Below are 12,728 nucleotides of genomic sequence, written 5' to 3'. Positions count from 1 at the left end.
ACGCGGGCGCTCAGCATTACCCGATGGCCCCCTCTACGGCGGCGTGCTGCACAATCGGATGATGGTTTTGGCAACTCCAAAATTTAAAGATGCTACTGCCCCAGCGTTTCCAATATTCTTTCTGTGTTCCACGTTTTTTTTCATGCTTGTAACCGAAAGAGTTTGATGCAGGCATCGTCCGCTTCTCCTTGCCATTTCTACATTTCTCCATTGTCATTGTCATCCCTCCTTCGCTCCAGAGAATCGCCACATCTGTACGAGATGTAACGACTGCGAAGAATTCAGTGACAACGAAATGTACGAAGAGATGCGACTCATTCACTATGTGGGTCGAACATCCATGCAACCGGTTCGCTGGTGGGACCAGTGGTTGTACAGAGATGTGCAGTGCTTCAGTTCGTTGAGCACTCATTTCGTGTGAAGTGCGACGTGCTGCACGGACCTTAGCTCTCTTACACAGGGTGCGGTAAATATAGTAAATTGCAGGGATGTTGGATTCTGGCGACTTTTGTAATAAAGTAATTCGAAATTGTTCGGTACTATCTTCTAGAGCGTCCTTCTGAGCGTTTTTCCAACCATAAAATGAAACTGGCAGGAACCATAGTATAGGAGGGCTCGTAATGTGGGATATTTGAGCAAAAAAGGTAAAAAATAGGAGAAAAAAATACGGTAAAGAAAAAGAAAGACGATAAGCCGCGCACGGTCGACAACATGTGGGTGTGCTGCACATTGTAGCCATACGCAGATGCTATTTAGCCTGTCGGTCAAAAAGGTTCGGTTGTTCATCGACGTTTCTGGAATAACATGTGCTGTTCGCAAAACCACTGTAAAACACGTATGCTAAATTTACTTTTTATTTTATTTATTCATTTATTGATACTGCAATCCCCACCGGGATTTTAGCAAGGTGGCATATAATACATGAGAGAAAATACAACATAATGGCAAATGAAATATGTGCATGCCTAGGTCTCAGTCAAAAAATAACAGAAAAAAAATATGCAAAGCAAATGTGCAAACAGAGGAACAATCAACGAATATATCATATAGACAGTCTCTATAAAAATAACCAATTATTTTTAGCCATCAAGAAGGGATACGAAAGCTGACAAAGAGTCTCCTTGAACGATGCAGCTGCTGAGGTCAATCCAGTCTCTGATAGTTCGTGGAAAAAATGAATACTTGAAATTGTCATTATGAGAACGAAAATGCGTTATTGTTAGTTCATGTCTCTGGCGTGTTGAATAACCGGAAGCAAATGTAATCCATTCACTAACGTCGGCTTCATAGTGCCCCTTACTAATTGATATAAAAATTTTAGTCGTGATGAGCGGTTCCTATCGGATAACGGGGTTAGGTTAGCGCGAGCTTGTAGTTCAGTCACGGAGCTGCGTCGAAAATTGTTATAAATGAACTGCATGGCTTTTTTTGGGCATTCTCTAGTTTCAGAATACGTTCAAGCTTACAGAAGATCACTTCCATGTCCTTTCAGGCAGGGAGCTATTCAACATGTTTACATAATCCGCTACAAGCCTAGAAAAATTCTGTTGAAATAAAGCACTCCTTTCTCTTTAGAGTATGTCTTACTGTTACGTTGCTTTGCAACAATTTTCTTGTCATTGGTTTTGGTTTTTCGTGCGTGAATGATTGATGTACATTTACGCACCCAAGGGCGCATATAATTATGTCTACTTGACAATTATTGTACACGTTTTATTTATTTATTTTTCTTTTTCTATCATAAGTTAAGACTGTATGAAGTTTGCTGTGCTGTCGTTCTGCTGTCTTGTACGGATGGGAGGTGGGGCTAGTCAAGCTACACCAGCGCAGCTTTTTTCCCACTTTCCATGCCACAACTGTTCTGTGTAAAACACACTGTACTGTTGGTGGTGAAAATAAACTTCAACTTCAACCTTTTGTATAGGGGTCCCATATTATAGCAGCATAGTCTAAGTCTGGGAGGACAATTGATTTATATGCTAATCTTCTTACAGCAGGGGTAGCTAGAGTTAACGTTCTTCTTAACTTTCTATAAGCCTTTGCTGTAACGTAGTGATCAACAGAACTGCTTGTTGGCCTAGTTGGTGCTTGCTAAAAGACATGTTTTTGCCGCAATTGAACACTCACAAAAGGAAGACACATAAAGACAACGCGGGCGGCACTTCCAAGTGATTTATTATGGGCTCTGACCCAAGAATATATATATAGATACACGCATGCGCTGGCTGTTCACAGATCTACGTAACCTAGCGGTCAAACAATCTAGTTTCCGATTTATAGAGCACGATAGATGTATCACTAATGGAATTTGTTCCTTTTCTTTTTATATAGTAGGCTTCCATCAGCTCACGTGCTGTTTGAAATCTACTTCTGCCGAGAATCCTAACCTCAGAAAACCATGGTTTGCACATGCAGGCCTTGCAGTGCGCAGGCAAATGTGCCACGCCATCTTTCATTAGGTTTAGTTCGTGTTCCCTGGCTCGTTCATTTATGCAGCGTCCAGTCTGTCCTATGTAGGGTTTGCCGCACTGAAGGGGAATTTCATACACCACGCCTGCAGCGCATCTCCCGTAGGACGTGCTATGCTTCTTGCCACAGCCTAGCGAACCGGTCTCCTCGCGTGTGGTTTTCGAACAGAGTCGACCCAGTTTGATGGGGGCAGAAAAGGCAATGGGTACACCATACCGGCCTGCCACCTTCTTGAGGTTATGGGAAACCTTATGAAAATAAGGAATCACTGCAGGTCTTACGGTTGTGGCTCTATCTTTCTCTCTTGTGGCGCTGGTACCTTTAACCTTCCGTAAAAGGCTTTCGGTGACTGAGGTCACTAACGAGTCAGGGAACCGCGCTTCTTTCAGTCGTTAATCTGATTATTGAACCAGGCCTGCATCGTGGGTGTGCATGATTTTTCGAGGGCAGACTCCAGGCAGAGCATAGGAATTCCACGCTTGATAATTTTAGAGTGGCATAAAAAAACATGTATTTTAGTAGCGCAGTGAATATGTTTATTCCACCTAAGATTGTTTGAAATCCATAGCCCAATATATTCGTATTCAGACACTTCAGCCAAAAGCACATTCTTAAAATTGTACGGAAATGATAAGGGCCTCTTCTTTCGAGTGATCCGCATGAAAACGGTCTTGTCAAAGTTTATACACATCTGCCACCGCTTACACCTAGAAGCAACACGCTGAAAATCATTGTTTAACAATGCCTGATCGGATTGATCATTAACCTCCGTATATAGAACACAGTCTTCCGCGTACAATTTTATTTTGACAGAGATGCCTTGTACCATGTCGTTTATAAGAAAAAGGAGTGGCCCTAGGACCGAGCCCTGCGGGACGCCTGATTTCACTGGTAATTGGTTAGATTGATGACCTTTGAATGCAACAAAGTGGTGGCGATTGTTCAAGTGCGCTGAAATCCAATTGACGCGTTCAGAGTTTCTAAGCAGACTATGTAATTTAAGCATCAATTTGCTGTGTGATACTTTGCCGAAAGCTTTCGAAAAGTCCATAAAATTGCAATCAATTTGTTTTACGCTATTTACAGATACGGAGAAGCATGGATGGTAGCAACTAGCTGTGTACAAGTTGAGTACGCTTTCCGAAATCCATGCTGACATTCTGTTAAGATGTTATGTGTACCTGAGAAATCCATGATATGTTTATGCATTATGTGCTCTAATAATTTGCAAGTGTAATATGTTGAAGTGACTGGACGGTAATTTTTGGTGCACTGTTTGGCACCGTGTTTATGAAGTGGTATTACTCGGGCGGTTCTCCAGTCATTCAGAGTTTACCTTCTTCTAATGAACATAAAAACACAATGTGCAAGTATTTCGAAACCAATTCGGCATACCTTTTTAGGAAAGTGTTGGGTATATCGTCTGGGCCTGAACTTTTCTTTTCATCAAGTTTTAAAAGCATAAGGAATATACCCTGTTCGCTTATTGATACATCCGAAATAGGGGGCAAAAAATTCTCAAGCACAGGTAAGACACTATCATCGCAAGTAAAAACGGAGTGGAAGTGCTCATTAAATAAGTTAGCAATTTTTCCTCCATCATTCAAGTGAATACCATAAACTTCAAATACATCGCATTGGTAATGTTTCGGTGACACCTCCCGCCAACATTTATCTGGAGACGCTGTGATGAATTTAGGCAATGATTCTTCATAGTAACGTTGTTTCTCAGTAGATAGTTGGATCCGAAGTTTAAATTGAAAGAGAGAGAAATTTCTGTCGTTGATCTGGTGAAGCACTGCTTCATTTTTTTTTCATTTTACATTTTTAGCCTCTTGCGCTGCCTTTTCAAACTCAGCGTCTCCCGAGAAATCCAGGGATTCTTTTTTATTTTCTTAACAATAGTTCGTACATATCTTTTAATGCATCAACAGGATGACAGGCTCGCACTTGCCTTTTTTCACCCTGCAGTGACTCGCTTCCTTCATCCCGATTTCCGGTGCGCTGTTCCACTGGATTCGCATGGCGAACGTATCGTTCATTATTTTGAGGCCGGCAAATTCGGTGAGCCTGTTCCCGTCACACTTCGCCCGGATCAAAGCCGCCATGAAATCTACATCTGGAACGACACCCCATCTGTATCTTCGGCTCATCACTGCGCAACCGCGACAGCATCGACAGCGCCAGCAGCGGAACGCCTAAAGCCAAGCAACGCGCTCTGCGCAGTCAGAGGGCACGGAGGCACCGAGAGGATTACCGCCTCACACTTGTCTTTTTTCACCCTGAAGGTCAGTTACAATTCCAAACTGCCACTTTGCATTAAATCTAGAAATCGCTTCATTGTCGTGCTTCCGTGCCCAGAAGCCTTGAGTGACCAGTTCTGTTCCTTGTTTCTTTCACTGTGTGGTGACGTAGAAAGTAATCCTGGCCCCCATCCAAGGACGATGTCCTTGTTGAAGTACTTAAAACAGTGAGGGACCTAAATGAAAGATCTATTAGAATGGAATCTGTACAAAATTCTATGTCGGAGACAATTAATGAGCTGAAACAACAGCAAAAAACTGTTTCAGATGCTATATCTGACATCGACCAAAGGCTGCAGCACGTGGAAAGCCAGACGGCCATCCTTGATGAATAGAAACAGGATGTCAGCTTATGGCGCGACAGGATTGAGGGCGTAGTAACTGATACGAACACGCTTCGTTCACGACTTGATGACGCGGAATATCGCTCACGTCGCGACAAGCTGGTGTTTTTTGGAGTACCGGATACTCCAACAGAAAATTCAATGCAGTCAGAAGAAAAAGCCCTAGATTTGATAAATAACAATTTAAAACTAAGTTTAACTTGCGACCACATAGTGCGCACATAGGATTGGTCGCTACAGTCAACAAAAATCACGGCCGATAATAGTTAAGTTTTTCTCTTATAAAGCCAAAGAACAAGTTGTGTCTAAGCGCTCTCTTCTAAAAGGAAGCAGCATGACTGTCAGCGAAGACTTCTGTGAGGCAACGCGAAATATGCGACATATATTAACGGAATATGGCAAGGGACTAAATATACCCTACATGCTACGTTACAAAAGACTATTCGTGGGAGAAAAATGTTACGGCTACGACCTAGATAACGATGTTGTCTACGAAATAACGCCACGAAACAGAAATTCCGATCCTCGAATTCTGCGCTCAGGTCGTGTCTTACAGAACTCGCGATAGCGAAACGCAAGGGGAGATGCTTGCACTTCATCGAAACATGTTAGTTCTGCTGTATTCAGTAATATTCGCAGTATATTTAATAAAAGGGACGAACTGATGCTTACATAATAGCGATAACTGAAACTTGGTTGACTAACAAAATAACAAACGAAGAATTGTTTCATTGCCGTAAAAGATACGTTGTGTATCGGAATGACCGTACTGACAGAATAGGGGGCGGTGTATTACTTGCTGTTAGTAAAGACGAATGCTTTAACGTAGCGATAATCACTGAAATTGAATCTATTTGGTGAAGTATAACTATTAATTTAAAAAAAAATGATCTTAGGCGTCTGCTACCGGCCCCCCTCGAATAGTTCGTTTTGTGATCACCTGCATGACTGTCTAAGTCAATTAACAGTAACACTCCCCGGAGCAAAGATAATTCTTATGGGTGACTTCAACATTCCTAACATAAATTGGTCGAGCACATGTCCCTTCTCTAACCCATCATCCAGCGAGGCTAATCAGTTTATGGCTATTTGTTTTGACTTTACCTTGGTACAAACGGTCGTTATTCCAACACGTGTAACAGCCACTACGTCATCATTACTTGATCTCGTGCTGACATCATCAGCTGATACTCCATCCCCGATAACCCACTTGCCTGGCCTTAGCGACCACGATACATTTCATTTTACAATCACGATATCACTACCACTGAAACGTAAACGATTTAAGGAAATAAAAGATTATAAAAAGGCTAACTTCTCGGCAATAAACAACGAACTTGCTTCCTTTCTTGACACGTTTCTACTTTGCCATCTTGATCGTTCTGTCGAAACAAATTGGCGCCTCTTTAAAGAAAAAGTATATGATCTAATAAATAATTATATTCCAGTCCGACGCATATATTCAAGTGGTATAACAGACACTTTAGCAGACTTAGTAACAAGAAGAAACGCCTATTTCGTATCGCTAAACGGTCACTAAATCCTGAACACTGGTTGTCATACAAATCTGCTGCCGCCGCGTACTCTTAAAATTTACGGTCTGCGAAATTTTCCTACTACAACGTTACCCTTCCCAAGCTACTGAAAACTAACAGTAAGGCATTCTGGAGCTCTATGAAAGGAGATAGCACTAGAAAGGTTACTCTAACTTCACTAACTGGGAAAGCAATCGCCGACCACGTATGCGCTGACGTGCTAAATGACACGTTCGTACAGGCCTTTTCGCCGTCTTCGCATGTTACTCCTCCTCCCGAAATACGGCCTAAAAGATACCCCCACATGGATCCCATAGAATTTAATAGTACCGGTATTAAACCGATTATAAATAAATTAGAATTGCAATCGTCATGTGGTGTTGATGGAATTAACATTAAATTTTTACACAGTACTAGTGAGTATATTGCTCGATAATTTTAGAATTACTTTTTTTTCTCAGTCGCTTCACAACGGCACATTGCCTTTAGATTGGAAAACGGCTAAGATCGTTCCAATTCATAAATCTGGTGATATGCATAACCCTTCTAATTATAGGCCCATTACTTTGACTTCAGTACCCTGTAAGATAAAGGAGCACGTAATTTATTTTCAGGTAATCAATCACCTTGAATCTAACAACTTCTTTACATCTAGCCAACATGGTTTTTGCAAAACATTCTCCTGTGATACCTAGCTTCTTTGCTTTACTAACGACTTGCATTCCAACTTGGATGCAGGATTTCTTACGAACTGTATTTTTCTTGATTTCGCTAAAGCTTTTGACAAAGTACACCACACATTACTGCTATCTAAACTCAGCGCACTAAACATTGATACTAATGTGCTTAATTGGATAAAAGCATTTCTAACGCACCGCATGCAATTTGTAAGCGCTAATGAAGTTAATTCAACACCTTATCTAACACCTGATCTAACCCCAGTTAGATCAGGTGTCCCGCAAGGGTCTATGCTTGGGCCGCTGTTGTTTTTAATTTGCATTAACGATCTACCTGACAACATTTCGTCTAACATTTGTCTTTTTGCAGATGACTGCGTAATATATCGTAAAATTACTAATGACACTAATATTTCATCTCTTCAAGACGATTTAAACACACTGCATAACTGGACTATAAAATGGAACATGCAGCTTAACGCCAAGAAATGTAAATCAATGCGAATATCCCGTACTAATGAAGCTTGTCCTGCCTATTTACTTGATAATATTCCTTTAGAGAGCGTAAGAAATTACAAATATCTGGGCGTCCATAAAACCTACAACTTATCCTGGAAATACCATATCGACTTTATACAGAGCAAAGCTAATCGCACACTTGGATATCTTCGTAGAAACTTCTCGCTCGCACCATTATCACTCAAACATTTGTTATACATGACATATGTCCGTCCACAGTTGGAATATACATCATCAGTATGGGACCCACATCATGCCACCTCAATTAACTGCCTTGAAAGTGTCCAGAATCGTTCCGCTCGGTTTAAAGTAGCTAATAACCATCGTACGGCAAGCGTAACACAAATGAAGACTACTCTGAGCCTACCTTCGCTATTAACCCGCAGGAAACAATCACGCCTATGCTTATTTCATAAGATTTACTACCAGAACGCTGCGCTTCGGTCGGCATGAATTAATCCAGCACCATTCATCTCCTCGCGTAGAGATCATGCGCATAAGGTACATATTCCTCGCTCTAACACACTAACACATTCGCAATCATTTTTACCTAAAACATGCAACGAATGGAACGGTCTGCCAGCATCTATTGTTAGTAAAAGTAATCCTGTTCAATTTAGAAATGCTTTAGTTACCTACATGTAAATAATAAAACTTGCGTTCAATATATCTTGTGACTAGTCATTGTATAAGTACTATTCTTGCAAATTGACTATGCATGTATTTACCTATTATTCCCACCTTGTATATTGAAGTGTTTGATGAGATTTCTATGGTGAACTACGACTACTATGTTTTGTATAAATGAGTGAGCTAGTATAATTTTCTATTTTTATTTATACTGTGCCTTTTCTGCATATCATTTTTCACCTCCTTTATGTAGTCTCTCCCCTCTATATCGTATATTTACTCTGAGGGTACTATAAATGAATAAATACATTTAAAGCGTTCCCATAGTTCCTGTACGTCTACAGTATTCTCTGAAGATGAATGTGAGTAAAACGAAAGCGTATTTATAATCGAGACATCATCAGCTTAGGAGAAATTGCGGAACCGGACAGCGCTACAGCTCCCTTTCCAATTCATATTATTTATTATCAGTAACACGGCCTCGTGATCCGATGTACCGGGAAATACATCGCACTTAGCTTGACTACCTATGGTTCCACTTACAAAGAAGAGGTCCAGGATTGTTTCAGAATTGCCCTGTATTCTAGTATAGGTATGCACTAACTGTAATAAATTAAAAGAAAAGGCAATGTCCAGCATGGCCTCCCCTAAGCTGTCGTTATCACTTTTGACCGACATCGTTTCGCAATCAATGCTTGGCAAGTTAAAATCTCCCGAGAGAATAATGCGGTCACCGGGTTTCACATGCTCGCTCATGTATAGCACCAGAATTAGGAGGTCTGTACAGAGCAGGTATGACACATCGAATATTTTCATGGCAGGCCTTGCAAAAAATGCATTCAACAACTAATAAATCAGGCAGTTTTAAGAGCCTAATGTTATCCTTGAAAAGAATGGCTGCACCTCCACTCCTGCTACCGGTCTTTTCTGAATGCGCTATACCCAAGTGGAATGACCTCGCTATCATATATTTCTTCATTTAACCAAGTCTGCATCAAGACAACGAGATCTTGGTTATGCGACAAATGAATTAACTCTAACTCTGTACGCTTGTTTATAACGCTCCTACGATTTACGTTAAGTATTCCTAAAGAGCCACGCTTGCGCTTAGTCTGTTAGTTTGAGGACCTGATTTCTTCAACTTATAACGGCATCTTTTTAGAGCGCAGCTCTTTGGCGTCCGTTCCTGGGTTTCGCGTCGTCGTCGTCGTCGTCGTCGTCGTCGTCGGCCTCGTAACCAGCTCCGCCCCCCTTTCATCCCCCCAGCGCTAGCAGCGACCGACTGATACCGCTGGATGCCGCTGACGCCGCTAGAGAGTGAAGATAACGTGACTGCATAGAACGCCGTCGCCGCCATGCAGAAAGAGGAGGAAAGGGTCCCCCCCCCCTGGTTCTTAGCGCTGCGGAAGCGAGGGTATCATATTGTTTGTGTCGGCATCGGCGGCGTTGTCCCTGAAACCAACTCCGCAGCTGGGGTTGACTCACTATCGGCGTCAGCGGCATCAGTCAGTCGCTGCTATCTCTTCCCTCCTCCCTTTATCGTGTTGTCCGCTTGCTGCACGCGCTTCTGCCCCCATCGTTTGCCGCTGGGTGTACACGCCGCCCCCTTCCCACCTCTTCCTGCGAGTTTCCGGTTGTCAAAGCGCCGGCTCGAACTTTGAAGTTGGCGAACTGTGCGCCGCAAAGTTGCCCAACGGCTTGCTGGTAGTAGCTGCCTACTTCGCCCCTACCGCACTCACGAAAGACGTCGTGCACCTCCTGCAGCTCGCATTAACCGTCCATCGATCCACACCGATGTTAGTAGTGGGGGACTTTAATGTTGACATAAAGACAAACAGCAATTTCCTAACACTTATGCGGGAGAACATCCCGTTCCTCTCGCTCGTAACGCGTCCCACGGCTGTGACAACCTCGCGAGGCACTTGTATAGATCTCGTCTTTGAGAATCAAGCATTGGTGTACCAAGTCGAACATATATCAGTATATTTCTCCGACCACAAAGCTTCCTTCATGACTGTCAAGAACTGTTAGTGGAGTCTTTGTTAAAGGAATACGTGTGAAAAATAAAAAAAAATTCTGTGATAGCGCATACATGTGTTGCTCGATTTCTTTGCCTCAATCTATCGAAAAGGTGAAACAGCTTATTTGCTGCGCTCAAATTTCGCATTAGGAAGTAACGTAATCGTCGGTAATTTTTTTCAGCATCCCAACCAAACGAAGTCTCACTGATACTCAACTTATCGTAAGGCAGCTTTACTTTCATGTTTTTCTGCCTTTCTTCCCTACAACTCTCCCATAAAAGCCCCCGTGTGTCACGTACTCGCTTAATAAAGTCCAGATAGCGACAGTTCACTACCGTTTAGTTTATGCGATGTTCTAAACAAGGCATTCTTTTCTCAGTAGTGAAGAAATTTAGAATCACTGGATGGGTTTTATTTTCGCTTTTTCTTCCGAGTCTGTGACACCTTTCGATGCCTGTTACGTTAATGCATAGTTTCTTATTAAAGACTTCATCTTTTACATTTCGTTCTAAGTCTTCTGAAGTTTCAACTCTAGGTTCATGTAAGCGATAAATTATTAAGTTATTTCTCCTGCTTCTGTTTTATAGATCATCAACATGTTCACTAATGTTGGCGAGTTGTTGGCAAGTTCTTTGAAAATTTGAGACGTGCTCAGAAACAGAAACTTGTTATTCTCGACAATGCAAATGCGGCATACGTTCAACGTAAACGCACTGGTGGCAAAGCGCAGAAGTCTGTGGCATGAAGCACCACCACTTAGCATGTAACACCACAGCTTAGCATGCAGCACCGCCACGTGGCACGGAGCACCGCCACGTGGCACGCAACAGCAAGACTTGGCATGTGGCATCACCATTTATGTTGTTGTATACGTAATTTGCTGCGAAACATGCTGCAAAATGCGCGAAGTGGTTTTGACTTCTTTAGATTATTTACCACTTTAATTTGGCTAAAAGTCCTACGTCATGGTAAACAGCACCAACGTTGTCTTTCATATTTCGGAAAAAAATAAAAGTTGAATATTATAGGCCCTAAATGAAGCATCATTTTTTTCAGATATTTCTATTAGGTTGGGAAGTTTCTTCGCAGCCGTTCTAATAAAAAAAATTATTTCTGTGACGCGCGTTTGTTCTCCTTCGGCGCCTCTCCTGATATGTCGGAATCTCGTGCTCTTCACCATTTGCTAAAACAGGAGCATCGTTATAGTGGTGATGCGCTGCTGAGCTCGAGCTTGCCTATCCAATCCCGGCAGCCGCTTTTACATTGGAGCGAAATGCAAAATCGCTCGCATGCTTAGATTTAGGTGAATTTTAAAGAACACCATGTGATTGAAAGTAACGCGGAGTTCCAAACTACGTCGAGTCTGATAATCAAACCATGGTTCCGGCACGTGAAACCCCAGAAACTTACATATTTATATTAAATTTGCTAGTGCGTGCAGGCGAGTATAGTTAGCCGCCACAGCAGCGAGTCTGCTGTGTGCAATCACCGCTTTCAGCGTTGCGCGTGTACCGCAGCACACAGTCGCTTCCAGCCCCGAGGACTCGGACAAAATGCGCGAAGTGGTTTTGACTTCTTTAGATTATTTACCACTTTAATTTGGCTAAAAGTCCTACGTCATGGTAAACAGCACAAAAGCGGAACATAGAAAACTGTGCTTTCTTGAGGTCCTTGCCGTGTTGAGGCCTTTTACCATAAAGTTTTTATGCACGTTATGAATGCCATCCCGAAGGCTAAACGTGCCACTTCCAAATGAAGTAATTCCACCGTCGAGCGATTCTCCTTCCACTCGCATCTCTTGTTCCCGCATGTTCGCTTAGGTAAACATCTTTGGGCAAAACCAACACCGCCCAGCATATTTGCCACGCTGCCCGCACACTGCCGCCGTGTCCTCAGCTCGATCAAATGGGCTCTGCATGTGCCTCCGCCCACGTCTCGCCGTTTTTTACTGCTCAACGCTATCGGCCTTGAACGCTATCGGCTCTACTTTTTTCCCCTGCAACGCATGAAGAAGAAAATTGTACGGATCCGACGCACTGTGGGAATCGATGCAAGCGAAGCTTTCTGCGCTGTTTGCTTTGATTAGCGATAATTAGGGGTGATGTTGACGGCGCATGTTCTTCAGCGTCCAACATGAGTGCGGCGAATTGATGCTAAATGTTACCTTGCGCTCGCCAGTGCTGTTTGTCCGCGTATTACGCAGAAAACACACGGGGAGGTGTTTGCTTGA

The sequence above is a fragment of the Dermacentor albipictus genome, unplaced genomic scaffold, assembly GCF_038994185.2.
Source record: "Dermacentor albipictus isolate Rhodes 1998 colony unplaced genomic scaffold, USDA_Dalb.pri_finalv2 scaffold_16, whole genome shotgun sequence".
Classification (NCBI taxonomy): Eukaryota; Metazoa; Arthropoda; class Arachnida; order Ixodida; family Ixodidae; genus Dermacentor; species Dermacentor albipictus.
The sequence above is the reverse complement of the archived record's forward strand: the minus strand, read 5'-3'. Positions refer to the sequence as shown.